At 38.6% G+C, this 19,830-nt stretch overlaps 1 protein-coding gene across 2 annotated transcripts in view; it reads right to left on the bottom strand.

Moving 5' to 3' along the window:
- PKIA (cAMP-dependent protein kinase inhibitor alpha) overlaps window positions 1-19,830 on the bottom strand; it is a 51,762-nt gene that overhangs the window by 20,026 nt on the left and 11,906 nt on the right. Inside the window, exon 2 of one of the 2 annotated variants that reach the window (XM_039841913.1) lies at window positions 2,367-2,491. The exons of the other annotated variant lie outside the window; for it this stretch is intronic. The gene's annotated coding sequence lies outside the window, so the exon portion shown is untranslated. The remainder of the gene's footprint in view (window positions 1-2,366; window positions 2,492-19,830) is intronic. 2 annotated transcript variants of the gene reach the window in all.

Here is a 19,830-nt window from a genome sequence, read left to right as displayed (position 1 = left end):
TAGTATTTCGAAATGAGTACAGAAGGCGCAACTTAAAAACTTAGTTATAGATAAAGTTCGTAGATAATTTTATCATCCATCTCTTTTCAAAAAGCGGGAGGGGTGGAGCAGAGAGGGAACGTGGCGTTGAAGAAAATAAAAACAAGCAGTGACCGCAGTCTATTACATGCCATGTTCAAGGGACTAACTAAGAAGACAGCTTTGAGCACCGTCGTTATTACTTGTTTGCCATTTGATGCTGGGCAAGATATTTCATTTCATTGGCCGTCAGTTTTCGTGCTGCCGGGATTAAGGAAGACATTTCAAATCTTTTTAAGGTCTAAAAGTCGCTGACCTTAATTTCGATGTGCCCTTTATAAAGGCCAAGTTTTCACAAAAGATAGCATTCTTCTCAAAGCCTTTAGAGAAAGGAAAAGCTATATATAGAAAGCCCATTCAGTGCCCAGGGGCAGTCTTGAGTCTTGCTGCTATTTATAGCAGGCGTAGGCCAGCAGAACAACATATTTGCTTTAACTAATAACTGCCCAGGTTTCTTGGAGTTGAAGATAAGTTTTTCATTTTTCTAAGTGTTGATTTAAGAAATTGTGGAAAACGAGAATTACTTTAATTTGCTTATTGAATTGCCCTGTTGTTACGTGGCCTGCCGTGGAATGTGATTTAAAAGGACGAGTTTCTGTTTGGACACACGTAGTCTTCACCCTCCTGTTTGATCATAGTCTATTTACACATAAACATGGGCAGCTGTTTTTGACTTACTACTGTGAGAATTCTTTATGGTTTTCCCTTAAGAATTTCATGCCAACTTATTCCGATTTCAATTCAGGTAAAAATTTATAAATTTATCTAAGAACTTATTTTCATCCCTAAGACTCTTGATTTTATTTTTATACAGAGGGCTTCATCAAATTCATAGACGTTCGAGAGAGTAAAAAACAAAACAAAATCATCGTTGGAAGAAAACCTCACTTAGAAAATGAGAGACGGGTAGAGAGCGGGGGTTTGTGGAAGCTGCATCATGCTAAATTTTACATTCTTTCTTTAATAAAATATTAGATCTTGTTCCCTTTGGGAATGCAGAGGACAGAACAGCAGATTACAGAGAAATAGTGCTATAGCACTATGGCTGTATAAATAACAACTTTAGCAGCCAGTGATCCTGAAATCGCCCTTAACTTTGTAATTATAAAAATGCTCTAAAATCTTGTCTGTGAGTAATATGACACAGAAGCTTATCGAAGGGATTTAATATCCGTATTCTAGTCATTTAATAATATATCTAATGTTGGTGCTATGGCCGGATGTAATGGGATGCTATGTAAATGATCACAACTAGACACATTCTGTCAGTTATATCAGTAGTCTGAGATCCAGGCTTTCATCTCCCGGATACTTCTGCCATAGACCCTGGCAAATATGGGGTGTGTGTTTTAGAATTATCCTTAGGATCATAGGACTCATCTATTCTTATAGCAAATTTTATCGCTTACATTCCACTTGTCAGTTACAGTGCTGGGTCCTCGGAATACAGAAGGACACACACAAGGAAATGCAAGGACAAATCCCTTTGCTACCGTATTAACTTTTTTCACTCGTTCATCCATCAATCATCCAACGGGTGACTTCATATTGAATACCGATTAGGGATCAAGTGCTGTGTTAGCCCCCGAAGATATAACTGCCAATGAGATGGGCGGGCCCCGATCTCGACGTCACTAGTGTCTTTTGTCTTGCCATATAATGGGGCGTCTTCGTGATTCCCTTTGCCCTAAGTCTTAATCTCAAATCGCTAACCAAAGTGAAATTGTTAGCGGGGTATTGACATAATAGGTAAATAAAAACACTTCTCCTCTTCCCCAAGCCCTGTTCTCTTCCCTTCGAACTTCTTATGTGCAGTCACTTTGTGCCAAGACTAGGACAGCTGTGCCCCAGCCAGAACCGAGCTAGCTCCCTCATACCGTTACTGGGCCGTTCCTCACTTAGAAGCTGCCATCCTGGCCCTTAATTTTGATAATTGACTAGAAGGCCATGGAGACACCCTATGAAAATGATTTGTCTCAGAAGAAAAAACCAGGAGGGTTAATCTGCTGCTCCACGTGCCTAACCCCCTGGGGTTAAACCACAGGCACCAAGTTCCCTAAGTGAACTTGGCAACAATGAGCTAAAAATGGAAAAAAGCATCATGCTGTTATTGTATTCATTTTCCTCCAAGGTACGCTCTGATAAACACCACGGCCTCCAAGGGAACCGCAAGCAGCTTCCTCGGAGGGCAGGTTCTATGCCCGTCTTTTTGTAAGCAGACACATCATATCCAGCTAGGAGCATACTTTACTTAAGGTGGTTGAACGTAAGGGATTAAGTGGTCCTACCTGAGTGGAAACCTTCGTTCTTAATTCATTGGCTATACCCGACTGTTTTTCCTGGATCAGACCTTCAGGCTTCTACCAGAAATCTCTCCTTTGGGGCAATGCGGCCTTTTCAGAAACTCAGCCAACTGAAATGGAGACAGCAAGAGAAAGAGAAATTATCTCTCTCTGTATAGATCTTAACTTTTTAAAGTCTTAAGCAAATGTTCAAGCAAATGTCTTCTAAACAGTGTAACGACTTTCAGGAAATTCACAGTTCCTACGTTCGAATACTCACAAAGCGAACACATTGTGGGGAAGAGTACAGGTTGTGTCTTGGGCCTCGCATTTGAGCAAGGACTTCAGAAAATGTGGTTCTTTGTTCATTAAGAAACAAAGTGAGGGCAAAAGAGGCAAGTTTTCTGAGTCTTTTACTTTAAAATTTACTTCCTTCCGTCTTCACCTAGAATTTCAGGAAATTGTCCAATGTGTATATGTACTATGAGCTTATCTTTTCAAGCACTGTCACACATAAAACTCGTGTGTGTGTGTGTGTGTCCGCGTGTCTCTTTTTGTGATGGGATGGCAGAGAGAGAATAAATCTGTTGACTGCCAATCAGTGATTTACAAAGATAGCTATTAGGGTAAAATGAAGGGCCACAGCAAGTGAAGCCATAAAGTTCTGTGGCTGCGTTTCCAAAATAATAATAGTTTTCTGAGTTACTAAGGGAGCAGTCTCCTCAAATTATAGTGACACCTGTTCCAGACCATCTGCCTGTAAATTCCACAGCGTCATTAATGGAAAACAAACGACACTATCTCTCTTTCCCTTTACCCATTGGGCAGTCTTATATAAGTTATTTTTCTCTTCAAGGTCATGCCCTATGTTTAAAAACATTACGAATGAGGAGGGGTGACACATGATGTGTGTGCGTCTCGGTCCTTGTACGGTGATGGCTCTGTGAGGAGCAGTGGGTTGTTAGGTGGCTGTAAATTGTTTGAGATTATGTGCTTGTATTTCTCAATCAATATGTAACTTTTCTGTACCTTTATTGATATCGATGTTGAAGAAAAAACTGAGTAACTCTGAAATGATTTAACTTTAATTCAATAAGCAGTAATTCTTGTTATCGCCTTTTTTGAATAAATCAAAGCAAATTGTCTTTAAATGCAGAATTTCTTTTCAGCATTTAATCTTTTATAGGACTAATGTCTAGCATGGGCGTGTTTCCACTTCAGAGGGCAGAGATGATCATACACATTCACTGTGGGCAATGTCTAAAGTACACTGGGATTTTAATGTAAGATGCTGTAAGAACTTTCGTTAATTCATTTTATGCTATCGAAATGATGTATCGTTATTTCAGCCAGTTTGTGGGCACATCTTAGCTTGAACCCTGGCAGATGTCAAGAATATAGGACAACACTGGCACCTAGGTGTAGTTAAATAAGCTTTCCTTTTTCTTTAGACTTAAAGCTAAGCAGTTTTATGATTTGCACAATTTAGGAAAGTTAAAGCACATCGTCTCAGAGGAAAGCAATTTCATAAAGATCTACTGGCAGAACCATGTCCAATTACACCAATCATTTAGTGAGATTTGTATTCTATATCACCGCCCCCCGCCCCTTTTTAATGCATTTTTCTAGAAGAAAGCTCACAGAGTTTATCAATTCTCAAAAAGCTAAAGACCCACACTGATGTGGCAGAAAGAGCTTTCTCTGGAATTAGATCAGTTTAGGTTTTGCTACTTACTAGGATTAAGTCACATTCTTAATCGTTCTGAGCTTGTTTCCTATCTGCAAACAGGGATAACACTATTACAGAAGGACGTGGTTAAATTAAGTGACACATGTAAGAGCCATATATACTTCCAGACTGTGAGGACACGCCCAGTAAATGTTAAGTGATCTGCAAATTCTATGCTTCCATGAAATGGATGAAAGCTGTTCTCATGTCCTTCATACTCTATCTGAGCCAATGGTCTAAATATCCAGGCGATTTTTACTTAAAAATTGTTCTTGTTTTTCCACTGTCCATCTGCATTTCTATTATATTCTCTTTGATGAATCAAGCGTCAATATTAGTAATATTTACCACATAAGCTATTACTGTTCATAGTTTAAGATATTTCAGTGACAAAGATCTTTACTCAAAGGGATAGCTCTGCTGGATTTGTCAAAGGTTTAAGATGTATGCAATACATCTTAAGCAAAAGTAAGTTTCAGATAAGAAGAGAGCAAGGATTTGGGATGTAGACGGGAAAACTTTTTCTTTTTGTACAAAACGCTATTTTCATTTGCTCTGGTAGTTATAAAAACAGCTCATAGTCTAATTTACATTCTATGATTAATTTAAAAAAGTGTCACATAACTTTAGTCACAATGCTTTTTACTCAGATAATCTTATATAACTTCTAGCATGATCAACAAAGAAAGCCTAAGAATTATTGAGGTAAACTATGCCATTATTACTTCATTTCAATAACCCGATTTGTCCAGAGATGTAACTCTGTGATTCTCCTTTACTACTAGTTGCTCGTATCCATGAGCCCACACTGGGTGTGTATCAGATATACGAAATCCCTGGAAAATCATCTCTAGTGCCGTTTTGAGTTTTATTCATAGACGATAGTTTTCCTAAAACTAAACTATTATTATTTCTATCCCTTGTCTGTTTTAATACTCTCAAAACAGCTTCTGATGAACAGTTATGCTGATGGCGTGACATTCATTCTTTTTTCTTTCCCTCTGATTATTATAAGTATCGCTTCCTCTCAAGTTGATAAAATGTGTTTTCTGAGTATGAGGAAGGTCGAGGAGAAAAATAAGAATGAGTAGGGTAAGAGAATTAGTGGAAACTTTAGTTAAGTAGTAATAAAACTAGTGACCTGAGAGTTAATTAGTAGTCAGGAAAGTTTTGTCATGTGTTGCCATTAATTGGCCAACTAGAGTAATTAGGCTCATCACAAACAATAAAAAGCAAAGAGTGGAAAAGCTGTTCCTGCCAGCTTCTTCTGCTTCTCAGGGCAATTTTCTCCTAGTTTATGAAACGATAACAATTTAGTGGTAGAATTTAAATGTCACCGGTGTAAGTTATATGAAGCCTACTATACTTTCTTCATAAATGTGCTATTATGGTATCATAAATTCCACAGTAAAAAGGATTTATGAGAAATATAAAATTCATGAAAAGTATAATAATTGTTTCAAACTTCTAAAAATTAAAAAAAAAAAGATTGCTGAATATGGCTTGGCACACTTTTCTTTGTAGAATGTGTTAGAGCCAGCCTCCTTGTGATTAAGGAGCTACTGTACTCTAGAGAAAGCCTCTTTCATAGTCGTAAGCATCAGGCAGAGATCAAGGAGCTGACTCGCTTAGAATTAGTAACTGGTTTTTTTCTTCATCTCTTAGCAAAGAACATCTGATAAGAAAAATAAAGGCCCACTTTTGTTAAAAATAATTTAAAATTATGGAATGCTAAAAAATTAAATTTTTTCTCTCCATGAATCATGATCAATAATACTAATACTGGCCTGTGGAAATTAAACGGAGTCTTCTTCTGTTTTCTGATCTTTAATATGACATGCGTTCATATTCAGGAATCATTTCAAAGCAGATTTTTTTTAGTAATTGAAAGTAAGGTCAGTTTGTTTTAATTTATATAACTGCTAAATATAAGATAATACTTAGATTTTTTCACTTTTTCATTTTAACTCTGTATATGAGACAAAGAAACTCTGATTTCTACCATATTCTAGTTTTTTTTTTTTCAGTTCCTGCTGCCAGAATTCTTGACAGCTCCTATTTCCTGTTCATGTCTGTTAAAACAAACCCCTTGCCTATCAGTGCCATAAAGAGAATCAGTAGCCTTAGGTGACCTTCCCAGGAGTTCACTGGTACTGGCTCCTCTCTCAGAGGTGACTCGCCCCTCAGATATGACCCGATTTAGTGATAAAATGATGTTGAAGTTTATAGTTTCTTCTTAGTGCAACAATAACTTTGGAGGGTTTAAGTGTCTTTTCCTAGGCGACAGAAATGGCTTCTACACACACGCTTGTGTTTACACACACATGCATGCACACACACGCGTGCACACACACCCCATCCTGGTACCCACTGTAGTTCCACACTGAGCTTTCCCTGCCAGTCACCGACACCAAGCCACTTCATCCAACTCCTTTGCCTTGTCAGCTGGCTCAGGTTCAGGAAACAGGAAACAATTCTCCTGTCCTCTTTAGTAAACCTACATCCTATTTAGGAACTAAGAAGTGGTTTTGTTTGTTTTCTGGTGTCTTGAGCCTTTCATACGACTCTCTCCAACCACGTGGCGTGCAGGGCTGGTCTCGTGATGGGAGATGTGAAGAACTTCTGACTCCTGAAATCGTCTTCCCTGCCACTCCCCGACATGCGACAGTCAACTGTTATCCCGTTATCTCCAAGACTCATCCCTTCAGCTAAAATCCTTCTTTCTCCTTGACACCAAGACACCCCTCGTACTTTGGGATCTTAGTCATTTTCCCTCAGCCTGAGTGATCCAAGAGCAAGTTTTGCTGATGGGGAAGAGGGACGTGAACTTGAGGACATGAGGCTTCTGCAGAGGGCATTAGGTACAGAGAGGAGAGAGTGATGAATAGACTCTCATGGGAATGACTCTCAGAAAGGGGAGATGGATGAAACAAGCGAATGTCACGGTTTGCCTAAGGCCTGTTCTAATCATTTAGAAAGGGGAGTTCTGAAGACGACAGCTCTTTCTGCGCAATAATTTGCTTGAAAAGCATAACTCACGAATGCTTTGTGCCTCCGCATGTTACAGAATGTAGAATATGATTCGGACAGTTCAGGGACCATGTGGCTCCCACAGGGACTCAGCCATGCACCGTTTCGAAGCCTGCTCACCTTATGAGCCTCAGAAACTGGATCGTAGAAATCTGGTTTGTCTTATTTTAAACCCTCGTTTCTCAAATTTGAAGCAATTTTTATTCAAAAACTAGGCTCCTTGAAAAGACCACAAAAAGATTTTTAAATTAGTCATTGAAAAGAGCCTGTCATTTACTACTGTAATATATCATGTGCCATTTATTGGTTGTTTCTCCTAAGTAAATATTTATGTATTTATTCTGTGATCTAAAATTTATATTAAGTATAACTACAATATGATTCTGGTGTTGATCATAAGATCCTCTCTTATGAATCTGGTGAAATTCTTTGCTACAAAAATATGTCTCTGCTTTATATCCGTGTTTCCACTCAGTGGTATCCACATTCCCCTGCAGGTGGCTTTTCATCCTGGTAATCTTCCAGTAGGCCACTTCCTCGAATCATGGATAAAATGCAGATTGCAGAGAACTCTCCATTTCTGCTGATAATTTCAAAAAATTTCAACTAAAAGTACAAAGTCCTCATTGATGATTTCTGCAGCTTGCTCTCTTTCTAAAACAACTTGCTTCTTATGTCAATGTTAAGAGTTCAGATTTAAATATCGATGATTCTCCTCAAAGCGTTCTCCATTAGAGGGTTTCTCTTCCTTTCAAATTATTAGCAGGAGAAGTGGTGTTTTTTTGGGGAGGAAGAAAAGAGCATCTTCTCTTCTACTTAGCTGTCAGGAGTAGGACCGCATCCTCAGCTGCATATTGAAAAACCTGCCCTGACATCAACTAGTCGGATTAAAAACAACTTTTTCACTTCCTTGTAATTAAAGTATTTACATCAATTCCCCTTTGGTTTAAAAAAATGGCATATAGGACCCAGTGTGGGTTTGGCCCATGATTCTGCTTCTCCGACTCATAACTTTAGATTTGCTTCCAGCCCCTTTACAGATGCACCTTTTACGAGTCAGTGGTGCCGGGTTTGGTTGTTGCTGTTGGTTCCCAGCAGTTCAGTGTTGAGGCATCTCTTGAAACTCTTTCTTTGCTGCGTCTCCAACGTATTTTGCTCCCCTCCCTTCACCCCACTCTTGTGTTCTGCTGCCTGTTTAAACCTCACATCTGCACAGAGTCCCTCGGGTTTGTTTTGTTGGTGGACTGGCCGTTTTTCAAGATTTTGTTGTTGATCTCGTCTGACTATAGAAGGATGACCTTTCGGTGATATTTTAAAACTTCCCAAGAAGAGGAAAACAGATGTGCTCATCTAACCCTCTTCTGAAGACTGCAAAAAGCCAGTTGTTTTCAAACAAAACGGCTTGATATACAGTGCTGCTACATACTATATCTGCATGTTTTCAGTTTCCAGAACTAAAGGCAGCTCTGCAACCTATGATCAGACTCAAAGAAAACCAAAAAGAAGCCAGTAATGAAATTTTTTTGCCGTCTACTTGAACAGTATTAGTATACAGATCCGCTACTTCTAACAGCAACATAGAGATGGTAGCCAAATAACCAGTTCACTAAAACGGCCAGTTCTTCCATGAGGAAACAGAGTGATGCTTCTGAGAGCCAAGGACGTGGACGTGGAGTATCAGACCTGGACAGAAACCTGGACGTCTCCTTTCATAGAGGAGGAATGTGTGGTTAAGCAACTGACAGAGCCAGAGACGGGACGAGGGGTGAGGATGAAGCAGAGGTTTTCTGCCTCGCCGTCCAGGGTGATCCCGCATTTACCGAGAGAGCCCGCACGTACCGGACTGGTCCCCACGCTTACCGACAGAAACGAGTCAGTGCCTTGCCAGGTATGGTAGGGAACAACCAACCTGTTCAGTTAGACGAGTCAAAAACTAGTCAGTCTAGTATTCCCACAGTGACGGAACTTTGAAGGCTTTTTTTATTTTACTGGAAATGGGAATTAGATAGAAAATGCATATATATATATATACACACACATACACACACATATATATATACACACACACATATACATATACACACAGATATATAATGCATATGTATATATTTCAAATTCAAAAGATAAGAATACAATTTTTGTCTAATTTTATATGATAGCATAAAAGCAGAACACATAATCAAACATATTTATAATATTGATTTATTTTTGTAAGTGCCTTCTTTTATACATCTCTAGAGTTTTAAAGACAATTAATAGGCATAGAAATATCACGCATTTTCAAACCAGACCTTATAAATGATCTAAGTGCTCTAAATTGTGTAGACCAAAAATACCATCATTTTACCTATTCTGTGTGGTTCATGTTTAGCTATGAAATAATGGTGCACCATTCTCAGACATGATTCTTGGATTAAAAACTCATTCTCCCATGACATATTGTCTTTTCATAAAGATATAATTCAAAGGATTTGCTTTTCTAAGGTTTCGATCACTTTTTACTATTGTTCCCATGCATGTTCCTGTTAAGGATGCCAGATTCTGTTGCTAAGCAACCCCACAGTCTTGTTTGGGCATGATGCTGAACTAGTAATCATTTTAAATATGCCTGTTTCGATATGGCTCCTTGAAGGATAGCCGGATACGTTTGTCTAATAGGCTTTTGTCAAAGAGGCTGTGTAAGAAGGTTCTTTTATTTCATCTTACAGTTCTATAGCAGTATAAGTGATGGAACGGTGTTTTCCAGAAGAACTGGAAGAATGCCAACAGTGCATTGGAAAAGCACAGGTCTTACTTCTTCCCTGTTTGCTTTTTCTGGAAAAGGGGTAAAGGAATTCATCGAAGGATTTCATAGAAATGTAAGGAATGTATACATTCCTTTTGTGGACTAGATTATTTTTTTCTTCTCACCCCAAATTCTCAAGAAAAAGTATCAAGCCATGTTATTTTGAAGATGGTCAAAAAGCCTGACATGAGTATTTGAATCGTATCAGGATTTCAGATGAACGTGAATTGTTAGTTTGCTTCTCCCCACCCCGCTTGCTCTTATTTCAGACACCCCTCCCCAGCTCAGGAATATCTTCCTTTAAACAGTTTATTGAATTGGGGGTGACTGGCACCAGTGCTCTTACTATTTCCTGTCCTGATATATAGGGATATATCTCTAGCGTATAGTAAGTGTTAATAAATAGCATTCCCAAACTGTATCTAAAACAAACATTAGGGTTGTTCCTTCAAGCAGTCTTATTCAGTGCTAATGGAATCAAAGAAACAAAGTTATTATTTCACTACTAAAGAATCACAAATAAATGTCCTAAGTTCAAGAGAAGGACTCACTGATGTCATCTCAGTGTCCATCTAACCCAGTAATGCACAGCGGATGGCGCTGCCAAGAGACAGTCTCTTCGTGGTGATCTCACCTTTACAAGTTTTGGAAGGCACTCTAAGACATCACCTGTTTTCTTTATAACCTTCCTTGCTTCTAGCTGTAAAGATACATCTAATATTGTAGTGATTCTATATATTTCGAGGGTGCCGTCCTCAGAGGTATCATTTAATATGCAAAGTTAAGAGTTTATCATTTTTCCTTTCCTTTAAACCTTAAACTATTATAATTAAAGTTTATAGTAGTCAAACAGTGAACTAAGATTTAAACCCTCAGCTTTATGGTCCTAACTCAGAAAGTCATTAAACTTGATCGTTTTAGCTAAATTCTTGAATTTTAAAAATATACTGAAGTTTCTAAGTCATTGTAATAAATTGTAAATTATCTTCAAAAAAGTTTGCATAAAATATTCTAAAGATTACTGTAGAAATTAAGCTCAATTTAAAAATTTAATTCTAACGTCGAGAAGGATATTTACTCCATTTTGATGCCTTTTATTTCACCATAAAATTTATAAAACCAGAATTTTTCTTCTAATGTGACACACTAGATGCCAATGAGCTGAAGTTTTTATTAACTTTACATCACTTAGCAAGCTCAGACTGGGCCTTTATGTCGAGTTTCCTTAACTGACAAATGCTTAAGAGCATTCTTTAAATATAGTTACACTACGAAATCATGATAGGAAATGCAATAGGGATATTGGCAAAGTAAAAAAAAAAAAAAAAAAAAGTCACATATGCCCTGATTGTTTTCTGCTGAAGGGAGCATCTCAACTCTATCGTGAAGTTATTAATATACTACATGTTTCTGATAGTATGTTCTTATCCTTTGATAAAGAGCAATAAACGTTATATCCGTGCAGTTTATTCCTTCTTAACTTGAGATATATCTTTAGAAATCATACTTTGTTAGTATAATAGTTTGAGAAATTTCAACTTTTTATCTTGATATTCACGAGATAATTATGAAAGCATTTATCCATAATTTTATGAAGGTGTTTTAATAACAGTTTAGGATTTTAGGAAAAAAACGGACCAATAAAGGACTTCTCTCTTGGTTCAAATTATGCGAATGAAAATTCTGAAGTTAAGTAAATCGAATGAAATATGTTTAGGAAGTTAAAGAAATGAAATTTAGATGACCCTCATCCTTTCTTACATTTTAAGTCCATTCAGGTCAATCTGGAAATTTTTCAGGAGGGTTACTAATATTTATAAGTGGAAAATTTTGTAGTGTCTGTGTGATTTTTAAAACAGTGACTAGGCAGGGTTGTTCATTTGAAATTAGTGCAGGCAACATCCTGGCTAGTCCTTAGTCACTCTCTTAAATTTCAAAGTTATTAATTACTCAGCTTACTTGTGTTTAAATTTAGAAAGCCTCAAATTAGCAATGAGTTTTCATATAACTCAAAACAGTAAGGATTTTACAGAATGATTTTGTTAGATTAGTTTTTTCCTCAATTGAAATATAGATTATTAAGATATATATGAATTTATTATAGAGAAGGCATATCTTTTTCGATGGAAAAAGTCTTCTGTGCTCCCTGGTGGCTATTTGTGTGCAAAACCTAACAAATATTGGTTCGACTATGCTTTTTTTTCTGATTCGAAACGGCGGTGGGAGTGATGATGGGGTGCATGACTAAGTAGGTGGTAAGCTCCTCAAACATGTTTTCATCCACTAGTACAGCCTTTTCCATGAAGCACCAGCTCAGTAAGTGCTGAATGAATAAGCAGACAGATTCCATTCACACACTGTCGTTAACAACTAAATTCTTTTTTAAGAATCCGAGGATGAATGTTATGGTTACGCACTTAAAAACAGAAATAGAATTTGATACTTCCATTTGATTTGTAGCATGACCACTGTCCTCAGAAGATAGTTAAAAGGTTAGTTTCACCTACTTTACAGTAAGAAGAATTAAGATATTTATGGTATATATGGAGTTGGTTTGAGAACTGAACAGGTGTTATTTCTAAGGACAATCAGGTGCCAGTTTCAATGATAAGGACTGAAATGCTTGGGTTTCGAACTTGGCCCAAACCTTGTTAATTCCGGCCTATTTTACAGTGCTTCTCGATGCTGCCACACAGCCTTAGCCTTTATTTTGAGGTAATAGATGACTTGACTCGTGTGTGTGTGTGTGTGTGTGTGTGTGTGTGTGTGTGTGTGTGTGTGTGTCTGTGTGTGTGAATGTTACATAGGAAACCAAAGTCAAAAGTCTTTGGGAGGAGAAATATGATACTTTGGATGTATTGCTATTTATATTGAACGAGATGTAAATAAATTAACCTCAAACTGAAAAAAAAAACGCTAGTTAGAATTTTCTTCATAAATGGAATTACTGACAATCTCTTTCTCCTTAACCATGTGGCCCTCTATATAAGCTGCTTGTTTGTGCAAGAGAGCAGAGTTGTGATGCCAGATGATGCCACCAAAGAGACAGATTTTCCAAGTGAAGTCAAGAAACTGCTCGTGTTTTCAGCATGATTGTAAAATTATCTGTTTTGTTGCATTCGCTGCTAAAGAGATGGAGCCCGGGTGTCATTGGCTGTGTGGAAACCTTCACTACATGGGAAGAAGCACAGCGTGGCCAGCGGGCTGAGCTGGCCCTTATGCACTATAGCAAGCCCGGGTTCGAAAACCGAGCCTAGAGGCATTCTTGATCTCAACTCAAACAGAATGGGATTAGGTACATAAATCCTTATGGGACATTTGGACACTGAAAAGATTTGTCACTTAGGGTGGAAATTTGGCTTCATAAATGAGGCAGTGAGACAGATGCCATATGCCATTTCTAAGGAGAAGTTAGTTCCTTCTATTGATGCTGTCAGTATGTCCACAGGCTTCCGTTTCTAGAACACGGAGAACACGCAACTGAGTCTTCGTAAAGAATCAGACAAATATGTTAAATTTCTCTTGACAAGGTGAACTGAGCTCTTTTATTGATAATAACCATTATTATCATAGAATTATTATATTAATTATTATTATTTTATTATTAAATAATAATTATAGACAGTGAAGACAGATTGGTATCATAACACGTGCTGGGCCTATACGAGGCAGTCTCATTTCCGATATTAAGGTTATGTTAGTTTATCCCAACTTTTTAGCAGAACTTTTTAGCAAACTTATTATATCTTATTCCTCACTATATCAGAACTATATCAAAAGGCATCTTGTTAGTCACCTCCATTAAAAAAAATGCAAGCCATGCCTTTTCTATGAAATCTGTGCAGGTGGCTGTGACTGCAGTATTTGTAGTTCAGCCCATAATTCATATTCTTCAGCTGTTACCCAAAGTAACCTGGTTCTGCTTGCTAGGTGTCATCTTATACGATTCTGGGAGATATTCCCAAAGTTTTCTCCAGAGTTTGGCACTGGACAAACGATAGCATTATTAAAAGCTCAACTTTAAAACTTAGATTTCTCATATTTAAAAGTCCTCTTCTAATACCATGCACGATTCACTCACAGACATAGAAGAAAACAGAGGAGTGTAAAAGACAGAAAAGTTTTAGAAATGAATGACGGAGGCAGAGGCCATCGCATGATGTAACGGAGGAGGCAAGACGAGCGGTGGACTAAGGAGCCACCAACAGCTGAGAATGACTACAGTGTAAGATCCATTTGAGCAGGTAGCACAAAAGATGCCAGCGTTTTCAGAGGACAATCAACTGTCAGGCTATAACACCTCTCTTCCTTTCATTCTAAAGATATTTACTTAGTGGCACAGATGTGCCAGTTGATTGCTGTAGGCTCTGCAATGAGAAGTCAAGACTCCGGCCTCACGGAATTTGCCTTCTAGCTCGGAAGGGGACAGAAAATAAACCAATACAAAAATACAGTGTTTGTCAGGTGAACACCAAGGGAGGGAAATATATCCGAGATGGGGTAGAGAATGGGTAAATTATAATGTGAGCAAAGGTATAGGATGAGCAAGGCGTCATTCATGAGCTGATGTTTGACCACAGACTTGAAGGTAGCCTTAGCCTCCCTATAATCATGCCCTCTATTATAGCATTGCATCTGTATGCATGTGGAATACTTTTCTAGAACAATTCCAGCAGATGAAATTGTACATGCATGAGCCTTGGGATGGGACAATGCTGTGTGTTGAAAGCACAGCTGGGAGACTGGCATCCTGTTTGTGGAAGGAGCGAGAACAGTGGATGAGTGGGGAGCGGGGGCTGGCGGAGGGTGCAGACCAGACAGCGCCCTGCGGGGTCTCTCTAAGTAATTGGTCCCGTGCGGCTTCCCAGCTCTTAGAGCCAGGGAGGTGTCCCACGCCAGGCAGTAGAGCACGGTTATTTGGTATATTTAGCTAAACAGTTAAGCCTAAAAGCCTGAAATGTTCGGGGAGAGATTTTGTTGAGTTTTTATAGCTCTTCTTTACTGCATCAGAATAACAAATGAATCCAAAGAATTTTTCATGTAGGGAAAGCACCATCAAGATGTGTGTGTGTGTGTGTGTGTGTGTGTTTAATAACAGAGAAGAGAAATTACCATTACTATTTTGAATCTGAGAAAAACTGAAGCAGAGAGTTTAAATGGCTCATTAACTGTAAACCTGGGCTTGCCAGTGAGGGGGGGTGGCGGTGTAGGCATATTCTACCTGCTGCCCTAGGCTACCGCCCACTTGGAGGAGGACCAGTGACTTTCATTGGGCTCCCTGGGGCAGCGGTGGTTATGTCCCCAATGGCTTGGACAGCTCAGGGAGCAAGATCCAGGCTAGCCTCGAGTTTCCATACCTCTCTCATCCCAAATCCTTTTACTTGAGCAGGTTCATCGAATGTGTACCAGCAGCAAATAATTTCCTAGGAACTTGTTAGAATGCCCAGGTGGGGCTCCCAAAATTATTGTTTTGATGAGCCTTCTGATTCTCACTAAAGCTTGAGACCCACTACTCTGAGAGAGAGAGAGAGAGAGAGAGAGAGAGAGAGAGCGAGAGAGAGAGAAAAGAGAAGAGAATGAAATATGACTGCCCAGGAAATTATGCTGGAAAGCAAATTCAAATAGCTATTTTTATATTGGGTTTTTACCGTGGTATTTTACAAACGATTGGAAACAACCACAAATTGAAACGCGTAGTTACTTTGAGGTCTCTTTAGCAGAAATGAATCTCGTGTCATGGCAGCTCTCCTATACTCTGTCCTATTACTTAATAGGTCATTTCCTCATAGGGTGACGAACAGCAATTCAATAGAAAACGCTCTTTACATTTAAACACCACTTTCTGTTCCAAGATGCCAAAATGCTTGACAGGTCAACATGCAGCTCACTGCTTTCTCAACCCCATGGCAGTAAGTGGCCTGCACCTACTATCACTGGTGTTTACTGGTGATTTCTTGGCAGGGAAAGTTGAAGCGCCTCGGCTGTGTCTGTCATTTTGGTTTCCATAGGACTGTTGTCGATGATGACTCACTGACTTCCATGATTACATCTCAGGGATAGATAATGATGCTCATCAAGGAACATTCCAAAGGACGTCCTTGCACTTTCTATGATTAAACTTGACTTTTGAAAAATCGTCTGGCCCAATCTACATTTAATTGTGGTATAAAGGCCACTTCAGTCTCTGTTACTTTCGATTGCATGGGATGGGCAGCACTTGAAGGGTAAAAAAGCCAAGGCTAACGGCATTGGGGAATCCTTAAGAGCCAAGACTGTGCCTTGGTTATCCTTGACTACCCAGTGACCAGCATGGTACCTGGAATAGGATCTGTGATCAGGTAGTTTAAAAACTACTAAGTTCTCAAACCTCGTGCTGGACTGGATGCTGATAATAACTTGACTACACCCTCTTCCATCGCATATTATATTGTGATAATATCTACTAACCAATCAGAGTTTCAGAGTTCAGATTTGAGTATGCTTTCAGTATGATGGTTTCCTCTCACCTGCTGTTTCTTATGCTAAAACTGGGAACCCTAGAATTAACAGACAAGATGCCAGTTTAAACTGGAAATTTTTAATGCAGTTTTGGAGGCGTATACTGATGGATAAATATGAGAATTTTCATCATAGAAAAACCTTAATTTCCAAATGCTTAAGGTTAGTTTCTAGAAATATTAAAATTACCACGTCATAAGTCAAAACACCTTATCTTTTTAAAATAAAAAACTATAAAGTTGCATGATTACTATTAATGATTTTTTGACCTTAGTTGGAAAAAAAGTTGCTTGTTTTTAATAAAATAAAGTTCAACTGAAATGCCTATACATCATCAAATCTCGTAAAACTTCCTGTTAGATTTTTTTCTCTCACCTAAATGCCAGTCATGCATATGAAACTGAGATTTTTTTTTTGGTGCATGATTTCTATGCTTCCCTTTCCTGTTTGAATTTGAATGTCAAGTACTCTTTCTTAACAATCTTGTTGAAAATTAGAGTGTAGTTTGTAACCATTCTGTTAACGCTTGACAGTCAGGATCCAGGACATGGCTGGCACATAATAAACACGTAATACAATTCCCAAATTACCTTAATTATGATCTGTACTTAGTTTAGTTTTAAGCACCTAAGGTGGAAATAGGTTCTAACTGCATGAGCATATGTGAATAATCCAGAATAAATGTGAACTCTAAGTACGATTTATCTGTGAAGATACAGAACACATCTGAGATTTGGAATTACATCCTGATAACGCTGAGTTCAGAGCTGAGATATTTGAGGCATGGTACCACTTTCTGAGAATATATCGAAGGAAGAAGTTGACGGGAGAACAGGCAAGATTTTCCGGGCTTCAAATGGAGCTTGACTCATCCGCATGGGACGGAGGGGCCACTGTTCTGTTTTGATGCAGTAAGCCCACCTGGTGCCTGATAAGGAGGAGAGAGGAGCCTGCCATCTAGGTTGGCAGGATGCCATTCCTCTTCCTTGCTTTTCATAGGATCAGGCGAAGGGCGAGAAAAAATGTGGAAACTACTGCTGTGTCCCTTTAACTCTACAGTGACCCTAGGTAACAGTAAAATGTGGCTCGGTGAATGATCAGTGAAATCTAACCAATCAGAGTCCTTCCTCTTTTCTAGCAGAGTAGCTTAAGATGGAAATGGACTGAGGTGGGGTGTGTTGGGGGAGGGGGAGAGGTGCTTTCCTCCGTGCAGACTCTAAACTTCCATTTTTCAGTGGTTTAAGTCCAACTTAAAACTTTATTAAAATGTGCACATTTTTGAAAAAAAGGTAGGTGCTAGAATTAAACAAGCTGAGAGTGTTGTGGGTGAAAAATATCTGATAATAATTTTAAGAAAAGATCGAATTATTGCTGTGAAAATTACCAGAATTATTATTGTTCCAAATATGAGACTGCGGTAGCATTGCAGTTATAATTCAATAGAAATTTACTCGCTGTCTCCATCTGATAATATTTCCTGGGACTTCACTTGGGGACACTTAAAAGTATTTATTCTACTGAAATCTCTAACAGTCCCGTAGTTGAATTTCCTCGTACGTTGCAGTACACAGTGCCGACACGCTGGCGGGATTTGACATTTCTCCCATCACCTCGCTTCCTGTGGTCCCTCTCTCCCTCCCTGCCTCTCTTTCTCCTTACTTCCTTTTCTTTTGACAAAGCACGTAAATGGACATGTGACAAATAGTAGGGATCAAAACCCTCACGTTCATTACAGGGGCTGGGATTATGGACTCTCAGAGTAACAGACAACCTGACGTTAAGTCCTCTCTCTGTGCCTTGGTGGCCATGTGACCGTGGGTGATGTGCTCAGTCTGTGTCTCCGTTCGTCCGTCTGTCAAATAGGTAACAGTAATACCTGCTTCTTTGGGTCGTTGGGGGGACTGGGACCCATTGGTTTTAAACAGCATTTAGCACAGAATAAGCTCAGGATGTATTATTTTTCGCTTCTCTGAACATGTAAAATGTTTAGTATTTGGATCCAGAGTCTCAAAATCGAACATTCACCGCCATGAATAGCTGATTAGCTAACTGGAGAAAAAATTGCTGTAGTAATTGTTCCTTTAGTTTCTTTCTTTTTTAAACTGAAAACCAGAATCATCACTTCCTGGCATTATCTGTTATCAAACAGTCCAAAACCACAATAATATTTTTTGAGAAGGTAGTGAACATTTAAAATGAAAGGAACTAAAAATAGAAAATCAACGGTTTGATTTTACTAATCCCAAGTGAAAGAGGAAATTAATGGTGATGTATGTGAAAACTCTGCAGAAAAGTCACATAGAAAGAAACTCAAGTACTTAGAGCATACTTGAAATTCAAATGGCAGCAAATGACTAATTCTTAAATCAAGAACCTTCACTAAAATTAAAAACATCAATGCTTTCTTTTTCTTGCTTTCTTGTAGGAGGTGAAAGAGTACTCAGTGGGTGTCAGACTATTTTAAAAAGCAGGTTATAGTGGTGATATATCAGAAGCATATGAATACTGAGGCAGCTCTCGCAAATGACCTTTTTAAAATAATTTTATGCTTAACAGAAAATTAGCAGAAATGCATTAAAATTGGTCAATGTAACTATAGGAGACAATTTTCTGTGAATTTTGGTTATTACCTTTTAAAATGATAGATTATATGGCCAAGTGTCCCAATTAGGTTGCAAATTATACAAATAATGTTCTAGTTTGGAGCAAAAATTACTTCTTAATTTAGACTCGGTAAAGTGTGTGTGTGTATGTGTGTGTGTGTGTGTGTGTGTGTGTAAATGAAATGATATAATCCCATGCCTGTCAACATTATGTCAGTGCAAAGTAGACTGGTACAGTATTTAACTCAGGGAAGCTGTCAGCAATGCCAGTGTCTTTATTAAGCAATGCAGTCCTTCAGGTAGAAGGTGTGCATGCTTCCCTGGAGAAGAGATTGATAGACACACGATATACACACTGGAATATGGCCGGGGGAAAAAAAAAAACCAAACAACAGACAACATAGATTTTTTTTAAACCTAGGAACTTGTTTAACACGTCCGTTTCTTTCGGATTGAAGAAAGTAACTAATATAGGTTTTCCTGGTTCAAGCTCTAGTGAGATCTACAGGCAAATTTGTAACTAGAGGGGGATCCAGGCCCGTTTCCATCACTGTGCCTTCCTCTCAGACCTGTCCCGTTCCCACGCACAGCGGAAGGATTCGGTCGGCCGTGATAAGAAACGGGTTTGAATTCTGGCCCTGTCACTTAATACCTTCGTGCACTGCCGAAGTAGGCAAACGACTCAACTTCATGACCTTCGCTTGCCTGACCCTCTGCAAAAGGAGGACCCACCTTCAGAGGGCTAGGATGGTCCAATGAGAAGATGGACGTAAAATTATATTAATGCTTTAAAAATATTATTTATCATTGTTTTTTCAGTATGGG

Source organism: Pteropus medius, unplaced genomic scaffold, assembly GCF_902729225.1.
Source record: "Pteropus medius unplaced genomic scaffold, Ma_sr-lr_union100, whole genome shotgun sequence".
In the NCBI taxonomy this organism is placed as follows: Eukaryota; Metazoa; Chordata; class Mammalia; order Chiroptera; family Pteropodidae; genus Pteropus; species Pteropus medius.
Note: the sequence above shows the minus strand (reverse complement) of the source record. Positions and strands in the feature narration are given on the sequence as shown.